This window comes from Heterocephalus glaber, unplaced genomic scaffold (genome assembly GCF_053883595.1).
Source record: "Heterocephalus glaber isolate CG9 unplaced genomic scaffold, H.glaber_assembly_v1.0 deba00001606, whole genome shotgun sequence".
Classification (NCBI taxonomy): Eukaryota; Metazoa; Chordata; class Mammalia; order Rodentia; family Bathyergidae; genus Heterocephalus; species Heterocephalus glaber.
The window spans coordinates 42,143,033-42,168,372 of record NW_028258377.1 but is presented as its reverse complement, the minus strand read 5'-3'; the positions used below and the strand labels follow the sequence as shown (position 1 = coordinate 42,168,372).

The window sequence follows — 25,340 nt, the reverse complement described above, 5'->3', positions numbered from 1 at the left end:
CTTGTCATGATGTTTTACTTTTGTTGGCTCTTTTATTTCTTATTTTTCCCTCTTTCCCTTTAGTTTCTAACCTTGCCTGATGGTTTCCCTCTGTTGGGCCTAAACCATTTCACAGAAAAGAAAGGAATAACATGAAAACAGCTCAAGAAATACACTAACTAGCAAAAATATATAAGGAAGGAGGAACATGCAGCTTTGACTTAATTGAATAAACCAAGAGGAGATTGGTCTACATAGGCAAAATGTGCATCTTGGAAAGTTGGGTATGAAGATTCAGAGTAGGAATCTATGACTTTATTCTCCCGTAATTCCTGAATACAAATGACCTCTTGCAGTACTTGTATTTCATGGCTCAGACACCTAACCTCACTTGGCTCTTATTCCTTACTCACTTGAGCCTTTACTGAAACAAGTCTGAAAAACTTAGGGATTTATCTTAAGAAGAAAAATAATCACACATTATATTCCCCTTTCTGTAGCTACTTTAGACCTAAGTTTGTTAATAGAAAATTCCTGAAGAATATTTAAATGTAAAAAAAAGAAAATTTAAATATAAGTCTGTGGCTTTGCTGATTCCAGTACCCCAGTTAATATTTAGAAAACACCCACTTTTTGGGCCAGTAGTATTATTGGTGGTACCTATTGTGGAGGGATAGCTGAACAAAGTCTGTGTGTCTCAAAACCAGTGTTAAATCAATCTCAGAGCTGAGAGGAAAAAAGGGGAGTCTAAAATCATGAGTGCGGATATATCTAGGAGCCTTGTCCTTCTGGATCCACACTTCCTTCAGGGTCTTCATCATTATCAGTGTTCTTCTCCATCTGCCACACTTGCATGATATTGTCTTCTGATACAGAACAAATTATCCAAGGTTCATTGGGATTCCAGGAAAAATCAGATGTCTTGGCAGTGTGACCACCGTGAATAAACAGCAACTCAGGTGGGCCATCTTCTTGAGATTGCTCTTCTCCAATTTTGCTTAAATCCCAGACATTCAGTCTGCGATCAGTACCACTGGAAGCCAGAACAGTCCCATTGTGAGGTGACCACTGAGCCTGGAATATTTCATCCTTTTGTGATTCAAAGGAATGCAATTTAAATTTCAGATTTCTTAGATCCCACAAAGCAACAGTCTTGTCAGCTGATCCTCTGGCAAGAATGAATTTGCTATAAGGATTGAAAGAGAGGCAGTTCACTTCAGCAGTGTGAGCATCAACTGAGTGTCTTGGTTTGGAAGTGTTTGACTGAATATCCCAAATCGTAAGTTTCTGGTCATCAACAACTGACCCAAACAGAGACTCATGGAGCAGATGCCAGGAAACATCTACTACTGCTGTATGGCCTGTAAAGATGGTCTTGGCATCCACCACCTTCCCTTCCTTTGGAACAGCACTGATGCCCCGTAGGCAGATGGTATGGTCATCTGAAGCACCAAGTCAGTGCCCACTGAGATTTGGGTTCCAAGAAAGCCCGTAGCCTTCCTTCTGATGTCCACGGAGACGCAAGTCTGGGTTGCACTCTCCAGAGGGGTCTGGTTTAGGAGGATGCTTTGTATAGTCAAAAACAAGAACATCACTGGATGGAGTCTTTGTTGCAGTGATCCAAGGGTTCTGGGGCATATAATGGGCCCTGTTTACTTCTCCTTCATGGTTGATCTTGATTTCTATTTCAATTTTCCCACTAACAGAGCCAAAACCTGCAAATTCTCCTTTCTCACTGTCATAGTGTGATGCATCAAACTGGGCATCATCGTTAGGGAGCTGCACCCTGGCTCTCACAAGGTGGTTTTGTTCATCCGACGTGTGTGTGCCCAGGACAAGTCGATGAATGCTGAAATCTTTCCCTTCTGGTCTGGTTACATCTGGAAGCCACTGTGCGGTTAGGCTGGGCCACTCTAGAGCATCGGTCATCACCAAATCGTAAAGAAAAGACGTGTTCTTTTTCCATATTTTGTACTCCTCATCGATCACACGTTCTTCCACTGCGTCATCCAAAGCTGCTTCCTTGTCAGCCATGACAGCAGGAGAGCCAGGAGGGCCCTGGGGCTGAACGACATGGGAGGGGCCGGGAGGCTGCCAGTAAAAACTACATTTTATTGGGGAAAGACGCCAAAGAAGACTTAAAGAAATGGTCAGATACCCCAAGTTCATGGACTGTAGGACCGTACTATTAAGAGAGCAATAGCCCCTCCCAAGTCATCTACAGATTTAATAGACCCCTTGTAAAAGTCTTGGCTGATTTCTTCGCAGATTTTGACAAGGTGATCCTAAAATTTGTATGAAAATTCAAGGGTCCAAGAATAACCAAGATAACCTTGAATGGGAACAAAACTGAAGGACTCATATGTTTTCTTATGAAAATAGCAAAACTATAGTTAATCAAAACAGTGGTTTTGTCTTGATGATAGAGTTCAGGCATGAATCAGTGAGCTGTGCACTTCGCACGGGCAGGTGGAATGGAATGTCCCTTGCATCACGGTGAACCTATATTTTCTTACAAATGCTTTGCAGCGAGGGTGAGGCCAGCCTGGGCCGCATACAAGACCCTGTCTCAGACCAACACAAACCTCTGCAGCAAGCTGAGAAGGAAGCAGAGTCCTGCATGTGTCTGAGGTCCCGGGTGCTGGCTGTAAATAAAGGCCCCACTGTCCCAGAGCTGTGGCCGGGAAGGGACTGAGCCCAGAATTCTGTGTGGAGCCAGTGGGCAGGAGTGGTGGTGAGGGGTCCTGACACACACGCACATACGCACGGACATCGTCCTGCCTCTCTGACAAGGGCCTTTTCTCCGTCCGCTCATCCTTTCCGAGGGAAGTCAGAGCAAACAGCACCCTTCTTTGTTCTTCGTGACTCCGATGACTTCATCTCCCCTGTTCTTCCCAGAAAAGACGGCGCTGAGTACTCAAAGCAGCTTCTTGCTTGTCGGAGTTATTTTCAGACAGTGTTTTCGGGTCCTGCTCAGTGCCTGGTGCCCTGGCTTCCTGCAGGGTGCTTGGACTGTCTCTGATCCCCTGTCTGCAGGACACCAAGGCTGCCTGCCCTGGCCTCTCACTGATGGGCTCCTAGGCTCCTGACAGTAGCCACAGCAGGACTTGGAGAGACCGCCCCCTTGTTGGGTCCCCAAACCTGTGTGTCAAGTTCGACGTCACCATCCATGAAGAACTTTGCAGGTTTTCACTCGGTTCTCCAAATTCCCAAAAGTAGAGGAGAAATGAAATTCTTCTTCTTATTTATTTTTAATTTCTTATTTCTTACTTAGGATTTTCTAGATCCCTGACAGTCATCTCTAGCTGGAGCGACAGCCTGGCGTCCAGGGTATCCTGAGGCCCCAGGACTGCTGCTTCGGTGTCCCTCCCTGTGCCCTGTTGAATCTGGAATGTGTGATGCTGGGATTAAGGGCATGTGATTACTAAACCACAACACATGAATGTTAGTTTGGCACCTCCCTAATCCCTGTAGTCTGGATGGGATAAAAGCGTCGGGAAGACTTGGTGAAGGCTCTCTGTTGCCTTTGCTACCTTGTGTACTCCATTGTTTCTCCTCTGTGATGCCTGTTTGCCTTCCCTGTATTGGAGCCAGCCCACTATGGACTGAAACCTCTATGAACTGTAAGCCAAATAACTCCTTCCCCTCTAACCTTGGGTGTCTGGTATTTCGTCTCAGCAATGAGAGAAAAGTACCTAACACATCCCCCAAGGCCAGCAGCCACAGAGCATTTATCCAGGAAGCAGGTGCCAGTGGTGAGCCAAGGGAGCTGGTGGCCTCCCTGGGTTGGAGGCAGCACCACCGAGCCTCAGCGGATGGCACCAGGCAGGAACGCAGACCCAGCCCGGCCAGTTCTCCTGAGCTTCTGAGGGAAGACGAACGCGCTGACAGTCATGGAACGCCCCAGTGGGTAAATAAGGTCAGCAGATTCACAGTGAAGAAGCCAAACAGGACACCCGAGCTGCCGTGTGCCGACCTCAGGCGACCTGCTGGGACGGAGAGCAGCATGGACCTGGCAGGTGCCCACGGCGCAGGTTCGGGACCAAAGGCTGAGTGGGACATCCTTGCCCCAGACGAGCAGATGCAGCGTAGTCAGGTCGAGGCAGCCCTGCTGGGCTCTGCGGGACAAGCGTGTGTGTTGAATGTGGGAAGCCTCTGCCAGGCAGACTGTCAGGAAGGGGCAGCCTGAGAAAGGGCACCGAGGCAGGAGGAGTCCTGAGAGGCCAGAAGCGAATGTTTGCAGGCCCGAGGGAGGGCCGGGAGTGGAGAGGCCAGCACAGCGGGCAGCCAGACACAGGGAGCGAGGCTGGCACTGCTTCAGCTCTAGGGTGGCCCTCGGAGGGTCCTGGAGACAGGGAGGCGTGCACTGGGCTGTGTGCTGACTGGTGGGGACGCCTGCGCCTTCCTGGCCACCTCCCCAGCCCAGGCCACAGCCACACCCAGCCCAGCCCAGCCCAGGCCAGAATTGGGCTCTGGAGAACCACCGTGGAGGGCGGGCAAGCTACCCAGAGGCCGCACCTCGGGCCTTTGGGCACGCGCGGGACGCCGGCGGCTGCCTCCTTGTACTCTCGTCACCGTGAAGGGGACAGGGTGGGGCTGGCAGGGTAGGACCGCATCCAAAGAGGGCTCCTCTCCTGGCCCCAGTGGACCCTCACACTTCACAGATGCGGAAACTAAGGCCCAAAGTGACGGCGCGTCCTGCAGCCAGTCGGAGCAGACCTCAGCAGGCCCACACGGAGTCCGGCCTGGGAGCAGGTCCCTGAGCCTCCCAAGACCACGCTTACACACGACTCCACCATCTGCAGAGGGAAAACACCGTGTTTTATCTTTGCAAAATGCCTGTGTTGTTGAAGGTGCCAGGAGGTGTGGGTGACTCATGCAGACACTTGGAGATGGAATTGGCTCGTTTTGCCCCAGATTCTGGGGAGGTAGGCGGGGCACTGTCCCTGCCGGTGCCCACCGCGACAGCGGAGGCAGGACAGGACAGGCCCGCACCGAAGCCTGGCAGAGTGGACTCCCCCTGTGTTGGGAACCTGACCGCACACCCATAGGCCCCAGAGGCAGCTCTGAGTGGCTGGGGTGCTGCAGGCTGCAGGTGCGCTGTCCTCCCGGGGTGTGTGGAGGTCCCAGCGCTGTGGGCAGGGGACCTGGTCCTTGTTGACAGCCCCTTCCTGCTGGTCTTCGGTCTTCGGGGCTGAATGTGGCCCCGGCTCCAGCTGCCCCAGGCCGTGCCCCCAGGGTGTGGCTTCCATTTCCCCTTCAAGCCAGGCTGAGGCTTCTTCCCGTGCTCGCTGCAGCCAGCAGCCCACAGCTGGAGCTGGAGAACCCCTGCCGGGCCAATGCTCCGCTGGGGTCCTTTCCCTTGGTGGGACCCACACCTCACCTGGGGAAGCTCCTCCAACATGGCGCACTGTCTGCTGTCCGGGGTTGGAGGAGCCTCCTTGGAGCGGCTCTGCAGTGTCCTTTCCAGGTCGTCCTGGGGCGGGAGGCCTCACACACCGGAGCCTGCGGGCAGGCCAGCAGCAGAGGGAAGCCCCTTGCGACAGCGCTGAGCCAGTCTTGAGGCAGCGGAGGCAGGTGGCCCGGTGGGCAGGACAGGCTGAGGTCAGGGCCCAGACAGGAGAGGGTGAGGAAAGCACCGGGGCCTCAGGGCCTCCAGACCACAGCTTTGGGGCCACAGCACTTAGAAGGCATGGGGAGGGGGCCTGACAGCTGACCTGCGAGGTGCAAGTCCCTGCAGCAGTGGCCCAGGGAGCGCAGCCCTTCCGTCCCTGGGCACTGGCTGCTTCCCAGCACTCGGTGGCAAACGTGACCTGGCCCAGGCAGATACGCATTCTCCATGGTGAATGAGGCCCTTGTCTTTGCTCACCAAACAGGCTGCTTCCCCTCCCACAGCTGCCATGCAGCCGGCCAGCCCATGTGTGGACACGGTCCTGTCACTGCTGCCACCCTTAGCTGCTGGCCAGCAGCGCTCAGCCTTCTCCTCTGCCCAGCACCCAGCTCCTCCATCTGCTGCCACCTACAGCCACGTCCCATGACTGCCAGACACTCACTCGTTCGCAGCCACTTCCTAAGCCCTGTTCTAGGTGCTGGGGTGCAGCCCGGAGCAGGGACAAGGTGGTACCCGGGGACTTCACAGACCTGCACCTCATGTTCTGAAAATGCCACTGGGAAAATAAAACAAGGTCCTGGCAGAGAAGGACTGGTCGATGAGTCCATGTGGCCCAGCGGGCAGGAAAGGGGAGGAGGGGGAAGCGGAGAGCAGGGAAAGACCCGGGGACCTGCACGGAAACAGGAGTGAGCACCGAGCCCTTCATTCCTGACGATGAGGACTGCAGGAGGCGAGCGGAGAGCGAGGGGAGAGTTCAGGAGCGGGTGGAGCGGGTAGGACGCAGGGAGAGGAAACTTGCGGGCCAGCACGCGGTAGCGGGGCAGGAGCGCCACAGCCTCTCCATGTCTGCACGGCCTCTTCATCCGTGCAGCGCAGGCACAGGGAGGACTCTGCCTGCCCCCTCTCTGCCTCCGTCCACCTGCCGCCTCCTCCCTTGCTCTTCTCCTCCACTGCACCCTGCTCAGCCCCTTCTTCACTCGCTTCCTGCAGTGACCCCTCTGGAAGCCACTGGTGCCTGAAGTCTCGACTGCATTTTGAAAGTTTCTTCCAGGAGACACTGGAGCTGGGCCTTCAGGGGAACAGGTGTGAGGGATTCTAAAGTAGGAGAAAAACCTGAGTCTCCATCCATTTCCTGTTGCTGTAACAAAATGCCTGAGTCTGGGTGATTTTTAAAGAACGAAGTGTATTTGACTCTCTCGCTCTGGAGGCCGAGAGTCCAGGGGCGTGGTGTCAGCATCTGGTCAGCACTGCTGAGGCCTGCTTGCTGCACCATGAGCAGGTAGGGGGATCACATGGCAAGAGCAAGTGCCAGTCAGCCCTCTGTCCACCGACACCTTTGGGGTGCCACTGTGTTGATCTAATTTCCAGGTGTCTGGAAACAGCAGGTAACCAGTCTGGGGCCCAGAAGCCAGCTGCACACGGAAGGTGCTGACTTGACTATGGTTCATCCCCGCCGAAACTCGTGTGAAGATTTAGCCCCCATCCTGGGAGGTCAGGCAGGACTAGGGGAGCCTTTAGTGGTGGCGAGGTCTCCATCGGTGTGAATGGCTCTGTCTGCTCTCTGCAGTAACGGAGTGCGAACTGGGTTACTGGGCTGACTTGAGAGCAGGTCCACCTTGAAGACTACTGGGTAGGTCTCGGATGCTGTCTCACCAAAGGGCCTGCCTCCAAGTCCATTAACATGACCTTGGGAATAAGTTTCACACGTGTGGACCTTGGGCACACACGGCCACCACCAGGCCTGACTGGGAGGTCATGAATGGCCTGTTTGGGGCGTGGCAGTCAGGCACTTAAGTGTGCTGTCATCTTCTTTACTGTTTTTCATAAAGTCACATTTATTAAAATAAGTCTATTTTCCAATGAAATTTTGCATTTCTACCTAAATCATGGGTGTGAATTCTCAGAAATAGAAAACAACCATAAAAGTTAGTATAATGAAACAAACATTCTTCCTTTAAATGGAATACAGCCACAATATAAATATGAACAACAGCTTTCTGGTTCTTAGATGGTGTCAGCATAGTGCACTCTATCTCTCCCACTAAATGGAGCTTAAAATCTGACAATGCATGGAGGCCTTCAAAAATGAAATGATAGCAGGCAGATTGAAAGAAAAAATCAGGATTTGAAGTACAACCAGACTGGTACTGTTCTCTGTTTTTCCTCCCCTGGTAGGACCCATCCTGGACCAGAATGGCCGGAAACCTGGCAGGGTCAGCAGCACTCACTGGAAGGCCCAGAGAAGCCCTATGCTTCTGGCTCCAGGAACAGAACAGGGGTCTCTCATTGCTCAGAAAGAGTGGAGAATATCTGAAAAATCTTGCCCCACTAGGCATAATGGTACAAACCTATATTCCCACTTCTTTGGAGGCTGAGTCAGGAGGATCTAAAGTTCGAGGCCAGCCTGGGCAACTTAGTGAGAACTTGTTTCTAAATTTAAGAGGGGATCAGGGTGTAGCACAGGAATAGAGCACTTACCTGGTATGTATGAGACCCTGGGTTTAATCCCCAGTACCACCCCAAAACCCCCAAAAGTCTTCTGCCTCTCACAAGCAATCCCTCAGGAACATTATGTGGGCTCTGCAAGAACCTAAAACTTTGAGGGAGGGGAAACCATCTGTGTGTGGAGCAGCTGCTGCCCCAAAGAAGGTAGATGGAACTCACTGCTTTTCTCTCTCGCTGTCCTCCTGCCACTTGGCCGGAATTACAGGGAAGTGCACAATGGAACAGGCTAAGTAAACCCTTATTTTTCTGGCTGGAAAACCAAAAAGGGAGTTACAGGAAACTGAAAAGTACTGTAGAGACTGCACAAAGGGAGGAATGTGGAGAAGCAGTCCCCATTATTAACTCAGGGGCTTAGCCTCCAGGTTCATGAGTGTGAATCTGACCCTGCACAGCACACTAAAGGCTTTGATAACTGAAATGAGAAGCAGACCTCTGCTCAGGTCTCAGACTGGTTACAAGGTAGCACACAAATTTAAATACCAGTTCAGTGGCTTTGAAGATGGATTTAGCATTGAAACCATAATCCATAGAAACCAGGTCAGAGCTTTTGCCCTGAGCTCAACTGGATCAGTTCCCTGCTAAATGTTCTCCACAGGATTTAAACAAGACCCAGAATTCCATAACATAGTATTCAGAATATGCAGAACACCACTCAAAATTACTTGAAGAAGTAAAAGATCTCCATCACACAGGAGAAGATAATGAACAAGTGCCAACACCAAGGTGAAGCAGATGTTGGGACTGTTGGACAGAGGCTCTAAAGCAGGTATTATAAAAATGCTCCATCAAGTAAAGGCAAATGCCCTTGAACCAAATGGAAAGCTAGAGATTCTTAGCAAAGAAATAAAGCTATAAAGAAGAAATAAATGCACATTTTTAGAACTAAAAATACAATAAGCAAAAATGTAAGCTCACTATAGCTCGGTCATAGAATACACAGGACAAGGAAAGGATCAGGGAAATTATCCAGTCTGAACAGAGAGACAATGAAAGAAAAGTTAAAGCCTTAGGCTTTTGTGGGACAATAGCAAAAGCTCTAACATTTATGTCACCAGAGTTCAAGAAAGACAGGAGAAAGGATGCAGCATTTAAAAAATATTGAAGTGGGCGGGGGATTTAGCTCAGTGGTTCTGCCGCCTGCCCTGCAAGTGCAAGGACCCATGTTCGATCCCTGGTACCAAAAAATAAAAATTAAAAAAATACATATATTGAAGAAATAATAGCTGAAAATTTCCCAATTTGGTCAAAGACATGAACCTACATATACAAGAGCCCCAGACAGGATGAATTTCAACTGGGATAAAACAAATTCATAGCCAGGTATACCATAATCAAGCTGAAAGACAAAGGCAAAAATTTTTTTAAACAACCAGAAAAAAATGAGTTTTTACTTACAAAGGAAGAATGATTCAAATGACTGGGTTTATCTTTAGAAACCATACAGACCAGAGATAAGTGGAATGACATTTTTAAAATGCTAAAAGAACTATGAGCCTATAATTCTATATCTACTAAAATATCCTTCAGGAATGAAGGTGATACGACACACACTCAGGTGAAGAGAATCTAAGGGAATTCACTGGTCACAAACCTGCTCTAAAAGAATTGATAAAGAAAGTTCTCCTGCCAGAAGAGAAATGAAACTAGGACACTTATACCACCAGGAATGACACAAGAGCAGAAATGATGAGAGTCTATGTAAACGTACTGTGCTGGTCTTGAAATTTTAAATTATGTTTGATGGTCAAAAACATTATCAGATGGTGTTTCCAACAGACAGGGTATGTAACACGTAAGAGAGCCATATGTAATTAAGGGAGGGGAAAGCTACCTGCGGAATAGTAAGTTTTGTATATTTCACTTGAAGCAGTGAAATATTTCTTCTGAATAGACTGTGAAAAGTTAAAGTATGTGTATTATAATCCCTTATCCAACCATGAAAAAGATATCCAGAGAGATAATAAAAAACTGAATAGAAAAATTAAAATGGAATACTAAAAAGTGTTTAGATAATTCAAAAGAGGGAAGAAAGAAGGAAACTGAATTAAAAAGAGGCAACAAAAAGGAAAACATGAAATTTGTTTTCCCTTAAATTCTTTTATTGGTACATTTTAGGTATACAATACATTTACATTTATCATTGGGTGCTTGTACCTGTACATGATGTTTTGATGATGTAAGAACCAAGATACATCCTCATGAAATTATTGCTGGATAACCTAAAATTGTTCTAAAAGTATGTCTATTCATGTAGTAGTCCTCATTTAAACACATCAAGAAATACATTAATTGTAGATCATCTAAACATACAATTGAAAGACACAAATTGTCAGAATAGGTTTTTTTAAATGATCCAATTTGTTGCCTAAAGCAACTCATTTCAAATATAATGGTATAGGTAGGTTCAAAGAAGCAAAATGGAAGAATTCAATCACACCTTGAATTTTAATAACAGAATTGACTTCAGAACAAAGAAAATCGGCAAAGATGAACATTACATAATGACAAAGGGGACATTTACAAAGAGGACAAAACAATCCTGAAAGTGCATGCACCTAACAACAGAGCTTCAAAATACATGAAGCAAAACTGGCAGAACTGAGAGACAAAATAGACAAACCATAAATGCAGAGGCTTCAACATTGCTTTTTCATTAATTAGCAGACAGACATGGAAAGGATGTGGAAGAACCTAACAACATCATCAGCCATCTGGCCCGTTTGGCATCTATAGAATCCTCCCCTCCCAGCAGCAGCAGAGTACACATTTTTTTTCAAGTGCACATGGGATATTCACCAAGATTAACTATATCTTGGAGCATACAGTGCATTTTAACAGTTGTAAAAGCATTGAACTCATACAAATATTCTCCGGCCATAATGGAATTAGACTAAAAATCAAATATAGAACAGTAACAGAAAAATCTTTTAATATTTAGAAATTAAACAAGACATTTCCATATAAGTCATAGGTAAGATTGGAAGTCTCAAGAGAAATTAGAAAATATTTTGAATTTAATGAAAATGAAAATAGAGCATATCAAATTTAGGGGAACAAAAGCAACTTAAAAGGTAAATTTATAGCATTAAATTCTTACATTAGAAAGGAAAAGCCTCAGGTGAATAACTGGAAGCTTCATCTTAAGAAACTAGAGAAAGAAAAAGAAAGGCAAAATAAACCTTAAAGAAGGAAAGAATTTAGTATGGAAATTGATGACACTGAAAACAGAAAAATAATAGAAATAGTCACTGAAAGAAACAGGTGTTCATTTGGAGGTATCATTAAAATTGGGAAACTGCTGGCAAGACTGACGGAAGACACAATGCCAGGAATGAAAGAGAGGTCTTCGCTGCGGATGTGTAGGCCTTAAAAGAATAACAACTCTACACACAAATTGGGCAACTCAGATAAAATGACCAGTTCTATGAAAACATCTACCAAAACCCACCCAAGATGAAGCATATAACCTGGACAATCCTGTAACTATTTAAGAAATTGAGGGCCGGGGATTTAGCTCAGTGGTTTCATCGCCTGCCTCGCAAGCACAAGGTCCTGAGTTTGATCCCCATTACCAAAAAGAAAAAAAAAGTGAGGAAACAAAAGATAATAATGGGTCTGTCCACAAACCCTACTGCTAATCCTGTACTCGATGGTGGAAACTGACCACTTCCCCCTAAGATCAGATGCAGATCAAGGGTGTTCACTCTTACCTTTCTTACTCAGTATCCTCCTAGAAGTCCTAGCTAGCTCAGTAGGCAAGAAAAATAAGACACATAGCTTAGAATGAAGAAATTGTCCTGTTTTCAGATCTTGTTTTTTTTGTATTAAATTCTTTTATTGGTACCTTGTAGGTATACAACACAGTTACATTTCTCATTGGGAATTGTACCTTTACATAATGCATCTTGGTTCTTATTTTTCCCCATTCCTAACCCTCCCTTCACGCCCTCCACCTTTCCCTATTTACAAAGACTTTATTTCCATTTTCTCCATTTCTCATCATTTTTTCCTTTCCCTTCTTTCCTTTCCCCTGCCCCTCCCACTACCCCTACCCCTTTGGACCTTTTCTTCCTGTTTTGCATTATCGATTATTCATTCTAATCATTGGTACATTTTAGGTATACAATATAATGACATTCATCATTGGAAATTTGCACCTTTACATAGTCTCTCTTGGTTCTTATTTTTCACCCTTGCCCAGCCCTCCCTTCAACCCCTCCAGTCCTCCCTATTTACAAAGATTTTGTTCCTATTTTTCCATTTTCTCATATTAATCCCATTCCCTTCGATCCTTTCCCCTAGCCCTCCCACTTCCTTCCCCTTTGCCCCTTTTCTTCCTATTTCACATGACCTATTATACATTTAGTCCTTATTTACACTTTCAGTTTCTCACACCAGAGAAACTATTTGGTATTTACACATGTGTGCCCTATTTATTTCACTTAAGAGTATCGCCTCAATGTGCATCCACTTAGGTATAAATGTCTCTAATTTCTCATTTTTTATGGCTGAGTAGTACTCCGTTTTATTTAAAAACCCCACATTTTCTTTATCCAGTCTCCAGTTGATGGGCATTTGGGCTGTTTCCAAGTTTTAGCTATTATGAACTGCGCTGCTATGAACATGGGTGCACATATATCACTGTGGTATGATTCTTTTAATTCTTTTGGGAAGATCCCCAGCAGGGGAATAGCTGGGTCAAATGGGACCTCTAGTCCTAGTTCTTTGAGGTATCTCCATACTGATTTCCACAGTGGTTGCACCAGTCTACACTCCCACCAGCAGTGGAGCAGGGTTCCTCTTTCCCCACAGCCCCTCCAGCATTTGTTATTAGTTGACTTCATGATAGCAGCCATTCTTTCTGGGGTGAGGTAGAATCTCAGCATTGTTTTCATTTGCATCTCTCAAATGACCAATGATGTTGAACACTTTTTCATGTATTTATTTGCTATTTCTACTTCTTTGTGTGAGAAACATCTGTTCATTTCAGATGCCCATTTTTGGATTGGGTCTTTAAATTTGGGAGGTCTGATCTTTTTAAGTTCTTTATAGATTCGAGATAGTAGACCTTTGTCTGAGGAAGAGCAGGTGAAGATTTTTTCCCACATTGTGGGTTGTCTCTTCACACTGCTGGTGGTTTCTCTTGCTATGCAGAAGCTTTTTAATAAGAAGAGATCCCATTTGTTGATTGTTTGTGCTAGTTCACGGGCAACTGAGGTTCTGTTCATAAAATCTTTTCCTACACCGATGTCTCCAAGGGTTCTACCTAACCTCTGTTCCAACTGGTTCAGAGTTTCTATTTTAATATTTAGATCTTTAATCCATTTTGATTTTAGTTTAGTGCATGGTGAGAGATATAGGTCTAGTTTTAATCTTTGGCAAGTTGAAGTCCAATTTTTCCAGCACCGTTTATTAAAGAGGCTATCTTTCCTCCAGTGAGGATGTTTGGCTCCTTTGTCGAAGATAAGATGGCTGAGTGTGTCTGGCGTTGTTTCTGCATCTTCTAATCTGTTCCACTGGTCCTCAGGTCTGTTTCTTTGCCAGTACCATGCTGTTTTTATCACAGTAGCTTTGTAGTAGAGTTGCAGGTTGGGCATTGTGATAGCCCCTGCCATGTCTCTGTCACCTAGAATTGCTTTTGCTATTCTGGATCTCTTCTTGTTCCAAATGAATTTTTGGATTGTTTTCTCAAGGTCTATGAAGTATGCGGCTGGGATCTCAATTGGAATTGCATTAAATCTATATAGCAGTTTTGGAAGTATGGCCATTTTCACTATATTAATCCTTCCTACCCAGGAGCAGGGGATGTCTGTCCATTTTCTGATAGCATCTTCAATCTCTCTTTTCAGAGTGCCATAGTTTTCAGAGAAGAGGTCTTTGATTTCTTTCGTTAGGATGATTCCTAGGTATTTCAGTTTTTTGGATGCTATTGTGAAAGGAATTATTTGCCCTATTTCTCTCTCAGTGAGTCTGTCATTCGTGTAGAGGAAAACTATTGATTTTTGTGTGTTGACCTTGTAACCAGCTACTTGACTGAATTTGGTTATTAAGTCTAGAAGACTTTTGGTGGAGTTCTTGGGGTCTTCTATATAGGGTATGATGTCATCTGCAAATAATGACAATTTGACTTCTTCATTACCTATCTTTATTCCTTTTATTTCTTTCTCTTGTCTAATTGCCTTGGCTAATGTTTCCAGAACTATATTGAACAAGAGTGGTGATAGTGGACATCCTTGTCTTGTTCCTGATTTTAGGGTGAAGGATTTCAGTTTTTGACCATTTAGTATGATATTGATTGTTGGTTTTTCATAGATGGCTTCTATCAGTTTGAGGTAGAGACCATCTATTCCAATTTTTTGTAGGGTTTTTATCATAAATGCATGTTGGATTTTGTCAAATGCTTTTTCTGCATCTATGGAGATAATCATATGGTTTTTGTCCTTGGCTCTATTGATATAGTGTATTACATTAATTGATTTTTGTATATTAAACTATTCCTGCATCCCTGGGATGAATCCCACTTGATTAGGGTGTATGGTCTTCTTGATGATCTTCTGCATTCTGTTTGCCATTATCTTATTAAGGATTTTTGCATCTATGTTCATTAGTGAGATTGGCCTATAGTTCTCTTTTTCAGTTGGGTCTTTCTCTGCTTTGGGGATCAAGGTGATGCTTGCTTCCAGGAATGAATTTGGGAGTATTGCTTCCCTTTCAATTTCATTGAAGAGTTTAAACAGTAGTGGCAGCAGTTCCTCTCTAAATGTCTTGTAGAATTCAGCAGTGAAGCCATCAGGGCCCGGGCTTTTCTTAGTTGATAAGTTTTTAATTATATTTTCAATTTCATTGGTTGATATTGGGTTGTTCAGAATTTTTAGGTCTTCTTCGTTCAACTTTGGTAATTCATATGTATCTAGGAATCTGTCCATTTCTTCTGTGTTGTCCATCTTATTGGCGTATAGGTTCTGGAAGTAGGTATTGATCATCCTCTGGATTTCTGCTGGGTCTGTTGTCATTTCACCCTTTTCATTCCTAATTGCATGGATTTGGGCCTTTTCTTTCCTTTTTCTGACAAGGTTGGCTAAAGGTTTGTCAATTTTATTGATTCTTTCGAAGAACCAGCTCTTGGCTTCATTGATTTTTTGTATCGTTCTCTTAGTCTCCATTGCATTGATTTCTCCTCTGATCTTTATAATTTCCTCCCTTGTATGAGCTTTGGGGTTGTCCTGCTCTTCTTTTTCTAGAAGCTTGAGGTTCAGCATCAGGTTGTTTAATTGGGCTCGTTCTGTTTTCCTAATATGCGTATTCACTGCTATGAATTTCCCTCGTAAGACTGCTTTCATTGTTTCCCATAGATTCCGATATGTTGTATTATCATTGTCATTTACTTGAAAGATCTGTCTGATTTCTTCTTTAATTTCCTCTGTGACCCATTGGTTATTCAGAAGTGTGTTGTTCAATTTCCACGTGTTTATGAAATTTTTTGAGTTTCTTTTGCTATGGATCTCCAGTTTCATCGCACTATGGTCTGATAATATACAGGGGATAACTTCAATTCCTTTGCACTTACTTAAACATGTTCTATGTGTTGAGTATGTGGTCTATTTTTGAGAATGACCCATGTGCAGCTGAGAAGAATGTGTATTCTGATTTTTGTGGGGTGGAAGACTCTGTAAACATCCGTTAAGTTCATTTGTTCAAGAGTTCGATTGAGTTCTAGTATTTCATTACTTATTTTTAGTCTAGTTGATCTATCTATTTGTGACAGTGGGGTGTTGAGGTCCCCCACTACAATTGTATTAGTGCATATATGACTTTTCATGTCCGTTAGTATTTGTTTTATATAGTTGGGTGCACTAGTGTTTGGTGCATAGATATTTATGATTGTCCTCTCTTCCTCTTGGATTCTTCCCTTTACAAGGATGTGGTGTCCTTCTTTGTCTCTCTTAATCAGTGTTGGTTTGAAATCTACTTGATCTGCCAAGAGGATAGCTACTCCTGCTTTTTGGGGGGTTCCTGTCGCATGCAGTATTGTTTTCCACCCTTTAACTTTCAGTCTATGAGTTTCCTTTTGAATTAAGTGTGTTTCTTGTATGTAGCATATTGTTGGATTTTGCTTCTTGACCCATTCTGCCAGTCTATTTCTTTTGATTGGTGAATTGAGACCATTAATGTTGATGGTCATAACTGAAACGTATTGACTTGTCATTGCCATGACTTTTTCTTTTTGTTGGGTTCTCCCCCTTTCCATTGAATTTCTTGTCATGCCAGATGGGTTCATTCTGCTTTGCTTCCTGGGGTTGTGATCCTCAATGTCTGTTCCTAGGATATTGTGTAAAATTCTTTGGAGTGCTGGTTTGGTATTCACAAAGTTCCTAAGGTGCTCTTTGTCATGAAAGTATCTTATTTCTCCATCCATTTTGAAAGATAGTTTTTGCAGGGTACATCAATCTGGGTTGGAGGCTGTTTTCTTTTAGGGCTTGGAATATGTCACTCCAAGCTCTTCTTGCCTTGATGGTTTGTGTTGAGAAGTCTGCTGTGATTCTGATGGGCTTTCCTTTGTATGTGATTTGTTTCTTTTCTCTCACTGCTTGGAGAACTTTGTTCTTCTGTTGTGTTTCTGGAATCTTAACAACTATATGCCTATGTGTAGATTTTTTTTGATCAAGGCTATTTGGAGTCCTATATGCCTCACTTATGTGTATGTCAAGCTCTTTTCCCCTGCTTGGGAAGTTTTCTGCCATTATTTCTGTGAAGAGATTTTTTTTATGTCATCTGCACTCTCTCTTGTTTCTTCATTGAGCCCAATCAGTCTTATGTTATTCTTCTTTGCATCATCTAGCAGCTGCTGGATTGATTTCTCATGTTCCCTTATAATTTTGAAGCAATTTTCCTTTTCCTGGTCACTAATTGCAGTCTTATCTTCTATATCTGAAATTCTCTCCTCACATTGGCTCATTCTGCTGTGTAGACTTTCAATGGAGTTTTTCATGTCCTGGAAATCTATTTGCATCTGTTTTATGGATTCCATTTGTTTCTTATGTTGGGATTCCATCATGTTCCTCAGCTCCTCTCTAGATTTATTAATCATGTCTTGCACTAGGGGCCCAATTTCTCCTGTTATCTGAGAAATTATTTCTGATTTCATTTTTTCCAGATCCCCTTTTGTTGCCAGTTCAGTGGGTCCAGGTGGTTGAGTATCAGAGTGTTCCATCTCATTTCCCTTTGGGGTTGCTGTAGCTGATCTGGAAGTCTGGTTTTGAGACTTATTTACGTGTTTTCTCATTTCGACCTGGGCGGGGGGCTGTTAGCGCCTGCACGGATTACCTCCTCTGAGCTGGGTGAGGTGGGACAGGGGCCGGGAGCAGCGGTAGGGATGGTGACCCAAAAGCCCTTTCCTGTGGACTGGGAGCAGCTGGAGGGATGGTGGCCGGGAAACCCCTTCCTCTGGACCAGGAGCAGTGGGATGGTGGCTCAGAAGCCCTTCCCTCTGGCCCTGGAGCAGTGGGAGGGACGGTGGCCTGGAAGCCCCTTCCTCTGGACCAAGAGCAGCGGGACAGAAGGTGGCCCAAAAGCCCTTTCCTCTGGGCTGGGAGCAGCGGGAGGGATGGTGACCGGGAAGCCCCTTCCTCTGGACCAGGAGCAGTGGGACAACGGCTCGGAAGCCCCTACCTCTGGGCTGGGAACGGTGGGACTCAGTACCTTGGTCTGGTGGTCTGGTGTCCTCTGCATCTTTGTAGTGTAGAATCAGGTGGCTGCCTGTCTGCAGCGGGGTGATTCGGTGTCTTCCGCACGACTCAGGACCTCGGCAGGGCATGCACAGACCTGCCGGTCTGCAGTGTACTGATTCGGCGTGTGTTCTGCACGACTGGGGACCTCGGTAGGGCGTGGGCAGACCTGCCTTCCTGCAGCGAGGTGATTCGGCGTCCTCCATGTGACCCAGGACCTCGGTAGGGCCCTGTTTTCAGATCTTATGATGATTATCTGTATAAAAAAATCACAAGAGGAGAAAAAAACCTCAACCAGGATTAATGCATAGGCTTAGCACGATCACAGGATACCAGCCCGATAATCAATGTGTTTACTCAATATATAATCAACATAACAATATAACATATGGTTATAATTTAGCAATGAACAACTGGTAACCAACATTTAAAATACTATGTTATTTGCTGTAGCTCTCCCGCAAAAGGATAAATGTAGCTATGTGCACAATCTGTATGCTATTAACTGTGAAACTCTAATGAAAAAAATAAAACCACAAGTAATTGGAGAGACAGACTGTGTTCATTGGAAGACTCAACAAACGGAGCTACGGAATTAAGGCAGTTCCGGCCAATATCCCAGGGTGGATTTTTGTTTGGTTGGTTGGTTGGATGGTTGGTTAGTTCATTGGTTTTTGTAGATAGAGTCACAGCAGTTTTTAAATGTATATGGAAAAGCAAAGGAACTAAGATAGCTAGAAACACCAAAATAGGAGTAATAATAGATTATTTATGACAATTCACACCTGTTTAAAAGCCTTAATGAGGCAAGGGGCACAGCTTCTCACGAGTCACTGAGGAAAGGCTGTTGTCTCTGTGACTCAGGAGAGCACAGAGGCGGCTGAGGAGCACGGTTCCACTTGAGCTCTGAGAATTGGAGACTCCCACCCGCGTGTGCTCTGCACGAGGTGCCGTAGCGTGTGAGCTCGCAGTCTGTGGCCCCTCCATCCACTGGCCTAGGACTTGGGGTCCTGGGGACTCGGAGTCCAGGGCGTGAACCCAAAGTGCACTGCCTAGATGCAAATGTCCTGTCTCGGGGCCTCAGTCTGCTCACTTCCTGCCTCAGCTGCCCTCACCCGAGGCTTTGAGAGCTTAGGCTGAGCACCAGAGCAGTGGCCGGAGTGATGAGAGGGTCCAGAGGCTGGAGGCCAGCGAACATCGTCCTGATTTGCAGTGAGTGGGAGCCCTGGCCCTGGGCAGTTCCCGGGCCCTTTGCAAGCCAGCGCCAGAGAACCCATGGACCTTCCCAGTCGGGTCCCACAGTTCAGTGAAGGAAATCTGTCCAGCGTGGAGAGCATTCTGTCCAAGGCCACGCAGCCAGTCAGCAGCCAGAAAAGATCGCAGCCGAGTAGTCATTCATCCACCGACCATTTACTCATTTCAAAGGTGCTGGGCACACTCCAGGCCCTAGGGCGCTAGTGTAGGTAAGCAAGGCCTCATGGGGCCTACTGTCTTGTGAGGGCATAAGTGAGTAAGCAGACAGACCTGAGAGCCTCAGCTGTGTAAGGGGCCGTGAAAATGTGGCTCCAGTGGTGGGGTTGGGGGTCAGGCAAGGCAGGGCTGTGAGCCGAGAGGCATCTCGGAGACCCATCCTCTGAGTGAGAGACACAGGGGACTCTGCACACCGGAGGGCGGGCTGGAAGAGCTGCACAGTGAGGAGGTGAGGCTGTCTGCTTGCCCTGCCCTCCAGCTGCTGCGCCCAGTGCCTGGCGTCTGCGCTTCACCCGCACAGGTCCACATCGCCCAGGGCCCACGTCCAAGACTTCAGAGCTGGATCAGGCCCAAAGGGACAGTCACAGCCCCACCTGTGCCTCTCCAGGGCGATTCCCGCCGCTGCCCTGCTCCTCCTGCGCCACGCAGGCCCTGGAGCACATCACCCCAGGAGCTCGTCCTTAGCCTCCCCACCTAGGATGCTGCCCCTGGAAAGCTGCTGCCCTGCCCTGCCCGGAGCCCACTCCCCTGTCCAGGACTGGGGACCAGGGGAGGAGGGGCCTCCTGCCCACACCAGCCTGGCTCTCAGGGCCTCTGCAAGTTCCTCTCCCACAGCTGAGAAACTTCTTTTAGCCTGGGGGCCACAAAGCAACTTTGTCTTTTTTTTTTAAACTGTACATATTTAAGGTGTACAGCATGCTGTCTTAATACGTGTAAGTATACTACAATCAAATTCCAGTGTCTTACATCTCGCCCATTTCCCCCTTTGGTGGTAAAAGCCTAAAATCCACTATCTTGGTAAATTTCCGTCACGTGAAACAATATAACTGACTGTAGTGAGGAACACTGCCTGTACCCCTGATGTTTCTCCCAGGCATGCAAAACTCCAGGCCCCTCTGCTCTCTTCTGCTGCTTCCTCCCAGGGACCTGAGGGGCCAGCGCTGGGCCGAGGGAGGAAGGAGGCATGCCCGTGTGGAATTCGAGCCCGCCTCCTTCGTGGTGCGCCTGCTCCCACCTCTCTTCAGTCCCGCAGCCTCGCAGGGACCCCCAGGTGTCAGCCGTGCCCCTTCCTCAGTTCTGTCATCTGTCTTGTTGACACATTTCTCAAATGTCACCACATTGTGTTAGACTATAAATACGGTTGCCATAAATATGTACATAAATATCAGCATCACAGTGAAAGTGGCCCAAAGCCTTGGTCAGAAGCATTTATTAGTCCACACGAGGGATCCGCCTGGCTTTTACAGGCAGGTTCTTAAGCTGTGTGTAGGTTATTGCTGTGTGACAACCCTATTGCTACAGATACTCTTCTCTGCACTTTTTTCTCCACTGTGACCTATCTAGAGGTTCATTGTGTATTTCTTAGATTGAGAGGCATTTTCAAAGCTTTGCACTGGTTATTGCTGACATGCACATTTTATGGCTCCCTGAAACCACCAGTCCTTTCTTCCTCAAGGTGAAGTGCCGTGAAGGATAGGGATAGTGCTGTGCCTGCAGGAGGATAGAAATCTGGGTCCCTCTCCCTGCTGCAGGGAGCTGGGTGGCGTGGCCCCAGCTGGTAAATCTGCGGTCAGGGTGTCACCAGCACAGAAGTCCTCCTCAGTGTGCAGTCCAGCTGCTCTGGCCAGCTTTCCACGGTGGGCTGCTGGAGCTGAAAGGAGGAGGTGGGAGTGTGAAGCGGTGGTTCAGCCTCTGTCCTCACGAATGCATCAGTCCCTTCACGCAGTAGTGGATGAATGCGGTCGGAGGGTTACCTTGGGAGGGGTCTGTGGCGAAAGCCACTGGGGCGAGGTCCCTTCCATGCTCCCTGTCTCGCTGTACGATGCCCTGGGCTGCCTTTGGACTCTGCCAGCAAGAAGGCATCACTCCATGCAGTCCCTTGACCTTGGACAAAATCATGAGCCTCTGTAACTTACCCAGTCTGTGACATCGCATTGTTAGCAACAAAAAACAAAACTAAGAAGGCAAGTAGGTAGATAGTGTAGTATCAAGTAGGTCGATGCCTCTCTGAACCCTGGAGACCCTCGAGCCTTTTCTGTTCTTCAGGCCAAGATGGAGCCAAATGGCGTCTTTCAGGAGGGTGCTGGGCTGAGCGAGACGTACAGGAAAGCTGCCACCTCAGCGGAGAGGCCGCCTCTCTGGTGCGCCCCCTCTCCTTCCGTGGGAAACAGGAGGCCAGGCGCCAGGTGGTGAGCCAGCCAGGGGAGAGTGGCCTGGGCCATTCCTCAGTATCCAGATTCTTCCTGCCCCAGCCTCAGAGACCCGATCAAGCGGCCCAGATAACCACCACCACCACCACAACACCAGGAATTTACTGCTTCACAGAATAAAAGCTACCCAAGGCTAACTTCCCGGGCAGCTGGACTAGGGATTCCAACAGCCCGCAGCCGGATGCCCAGAGGCTCCTCCTCTCTCATCTCCAGGCCCACTGAAGAGAGCAGCGGGGAAGGCTGCGCACTCGGTCCCTCCTGAAACTCCCCGAAGTGTGCCAGTGGGACTTCTGCCAAATGAGCAGGCCCACAACGGTACCCAGGGACAGCGCGAGTGGGAAGAAGCCTCAGGAGGCTGGGAAGCAGATGGAGAGCAACTAGTGTCAGAGCAGACCTCAGAAGACCAAATCTGCAGCCAGGGGACTAAGCGGCGGGGTGCGAAGGGCCGAGAGTTAGGCCACAGCTCCCACTGCCAACTTCAGGGTCAGAACCCTCCCAGAACCCACCCGGTCCCCGCTGGAGAGCCTGCCAGCAAGCCCCGCCCGCCCCTCAGAATGGGCAATCGGCTTCCTGGTCCCTTCTGACAGCCAGGATTCCAGACGTCTGTGCGAAAGCTTCCAAGGCGGGCGGAGGCCAAGCCTAGCCTGAGAAGGCAGAGCAGAGGAACCAGAGCCAAGGCGGGGAGGAAACCTCAAACAAGGATTACAGCTCATTGTCTCAGAGAGGTAGGAGAAAATGACCATCTATATAGCTTTAAGAAGGACCAAATGTTATTCATGTTAAAAGTAGCAAAGAGGAAAAAGATCTCATGAAAATTAAAAACAAGTTGACAGAAATAAAAAATAGAAGGTTTGGAAGATAAAATTGAGAAGCTTTCGGAAAGTAAAGCAATAAGATTTTTAAAATGGAAAGTAGAAGATAAAAGGTTTTTTTAATGGAAAGTGGGTCCATAGAACGCTAGACAGAGAAAATAATGGGAAGAAATCGTCAGTGAAATTACTCAGGACTGCTCTCCCCCACTGTAGGGCATGGGTGTCCAGCTGTGAGCCTGGTGACTCTGCACAGAAAGACCCCTGTCAGGTGTAGCACTGCAAAGGACCAGAACGCTGGGGCCAGGGGAAAGCCATCTTGGTTTGCCTGGGCCTGGGGTTTCTTAGGATGTGTGACCTTCAGTGCTAAAACTGGGACGATCTGGGGAAAGCCAGAGTGGTGGTCACCCTACTGGGGCAAAGGAAGCTCTACAATGTTTGCCCTTTATCAATAATCTTTTGCAAATATTTTCTCCCTGTCTATGCATTCTCTTGACATTGTCTTGTGCAGAAGCTGAACATTTTAATCTTAATGAAGTCCGGCTTACTCATTCTTTCTTTTCTGGATCTTGTCTTTGATGTTAGATCTAAGATGTCATCAGCAAACACAAGGTCATCTAGGTTTTCTCCTGTTTTCTTTCAGGAGTTTTATAGTTTTGTGTTTCACACGTAGTTCAGTAATCTACTTTGAGTTAATTTTTGTGAGGGACATAAAGTCTGTGTCTAGATTCACTTTTGCATGTGGTGTCCAGTTGTCCCGGTATCCCTTGTGGGGAGGATATTGTCTCTGTCGTGTCACCTTTGTTCCTTTCCCAAAGATCAGTTGACTGTATTTGTGGGGGTCTATTTCTCTATTTTATTCCATTGGTCTGTTTTTTTTATTGCTGTAGCTTTCTAGTAAGTCTTGAAATCAGGAAGCATCAGTCTTCAGTCTTTGTTCTCCCATCAGGGCATTTTTTAAACCTAAGACAACACCCAGGCGAGATGGGTCCAGGTTCGCAGGCCTGACCTGACCATGGGCCGATGGGGGCCCCTGCCTCCTGCTCTGCTGAGAACTCCCATACTCACACGTGTAGAGGTTTTCAGCTTTTCCCTCCAGAGCTGGAGTTCAGAGCATCCGTCTCCGTCTGACCATATTTAAGTTGCATGCCCGGTACCTGGTCACACCCCAGCCCTGCTATGTGCCCCGCCGTGCTAAGCCCTGTGTTTCCCAAGACTCCCTTGTGATCTTGCCTATGACTTTCCCCAAAGGCACCACGTAAATCCCAGAGAAGCAGAAGTCTGATGTGGCCTGGAGCCTCCTCCACCCAGCTGCCCTCTTCCTCCATGCTGAGTATGTGCTTGTTCTCACGCATTAGTGCTCGGGCAGTCATACGCACAACCACGATTTTGGCCAGTGATGGGCTACATACATGATGGGCTGTCCGAGATGATAATGGAGCCGAAAATTCCTGTCACCCCGCGGAGTCAGGGGCAGCACATTCCCCACAGGTCTGTGATGATGCCGTGGGGCCAGATCCACCATGCCACCTCTCCTATCACCGCAGAGCACACACAGTTATGCGTAGTGCATATTTGATAATGGTAATAAAGAATGACGGTAATAATAATAAACGACTGTTTTTGCTGGCTGATGTATTCGTATATCACACTTTTTATTGTTATCTTCTACTTACAAAGATGTTCACTGTAGAATAATATGTCTTGTTACACAGACAGTGGCCTCATGCATCCCATTTTTATTGCAGCGTTTCTCTTGTGCTCGCTTTAGTCTCGTGTTGCTTTGTTCATCCTGTCCGTAGGATCAATAGGCTGTTTTTATATCTGTATATGTACGTGTATGTATGTAAACTACACCAGTCAGGTAGGTAAATGATGCATCAACTGATCGACCCTAGGTACTGAGTAGGCTGTATTAGCTAGGTGTGTGTAAGAACGTGCTGTGATTCCCACAGCGATGAAATCATCTAAGGACACATTTCTCAGATGAGTCTCTGTCACTAAACAGGATGGCTGCATATTGTTTGGGGACAGATAAACAGGTAGTACCTAAAGAAAAGCAAGCAAACACCACAATAGTCAAGTGTTCATTGCCTAAAGATTAGGGCAGTGAGGAGTGGATTGATTGAGGAAAATGCATAAGGGACATTAAAGTACCAGTAGTGCTCGTCTTATTAGCCTAGGTTGTAGGTCACAGGAATTCATGTTGTTGCAGTGATAATAATATTATTATTGTTACTTAACGTATATATGTGTTTATAGGTTTTTCTATGTTTAAATTTTTTTAATTAATGAGGGGAAATATCAAGAGAACATTTCCCCATGATAGTCCCCAAACAAGGCCCAGGGTTGATTCCAATGTGTAACCTGCATCATCTGCTCAGGTTGAGGAGGGGTGCTGTGCTCTCATTGACCGGGACTCAGTTTACCCCCACCTGCCCCGCGTCCCCTAACTGGAGTCCCAGCCAGTGGGGAGAAGCATTCCCGGAAGCAAAGAAGCAAGGTGGTTGGGAAGCTGAAGCAGCGTCTTCGCTGTTGGGTGAGGGGCGCCTGGGTGGTGTCTCAGACCCCTGCGAAAGCCCGTGTCACCCCGCCCACAGCCCCTCCTAGAAGAATCATGCCTTTGGAGTGATCGAGAACATGGCTGGGATGGATTATAGAGCAGAGGAGAGGCCGACTCCCTCTGTGCCCAGCCACAAATCGTGGCCAAAATCATGGTTGTGCGTGTGACTGCACAAGTGTTAATGCTGGGTTAATGCTGTCCACTTGTCCGGCAGGTCGCCTGCAGGCCAGGCCCTGCACTCTCATAGACCACTGCTTCTGGAGGCCTGGAAACAGCGGGGCCATCTGGAGCCCCAGAGAGCTCCATCCTGTGCTCCTCTTCCTGCCGAGTCTGTCAGGTGGCCTCCCGAGGGCAAGGCAGGTGTATTCCTAGCCAGGCATGCATAGTCCTGGGCCCAGATCTGCAGGAGGCCCCAGATTCCTCACAGCATCGCTTCAGACCCAGGGAACACAGAAGAGCCCTTCAGGG

At 47.1% G+C, this 25,340-nt stretch overlaps 1 protein-coding gene and 1 pseudogene across 9 annotated transcripts in view; one reads left to right on the top strand and one right to left on the bottom strand.

Annotated features, from left to right (window-relative positions):
• Rasgef1c (RasGEF domain family member 1C) overlaps nucleotides 1–25,340 on the top strand; it is a 97,996-nt gene that overhangs the window by 24,279 nt on the left and 48,377 nt on the right. The window lies entirely within an intron of this gene.
• Nucleotides 598–2,013, bottom strand: LOC101697028 (histone-binding protein RBBP4 pseudogene; annotated as a pseudogene).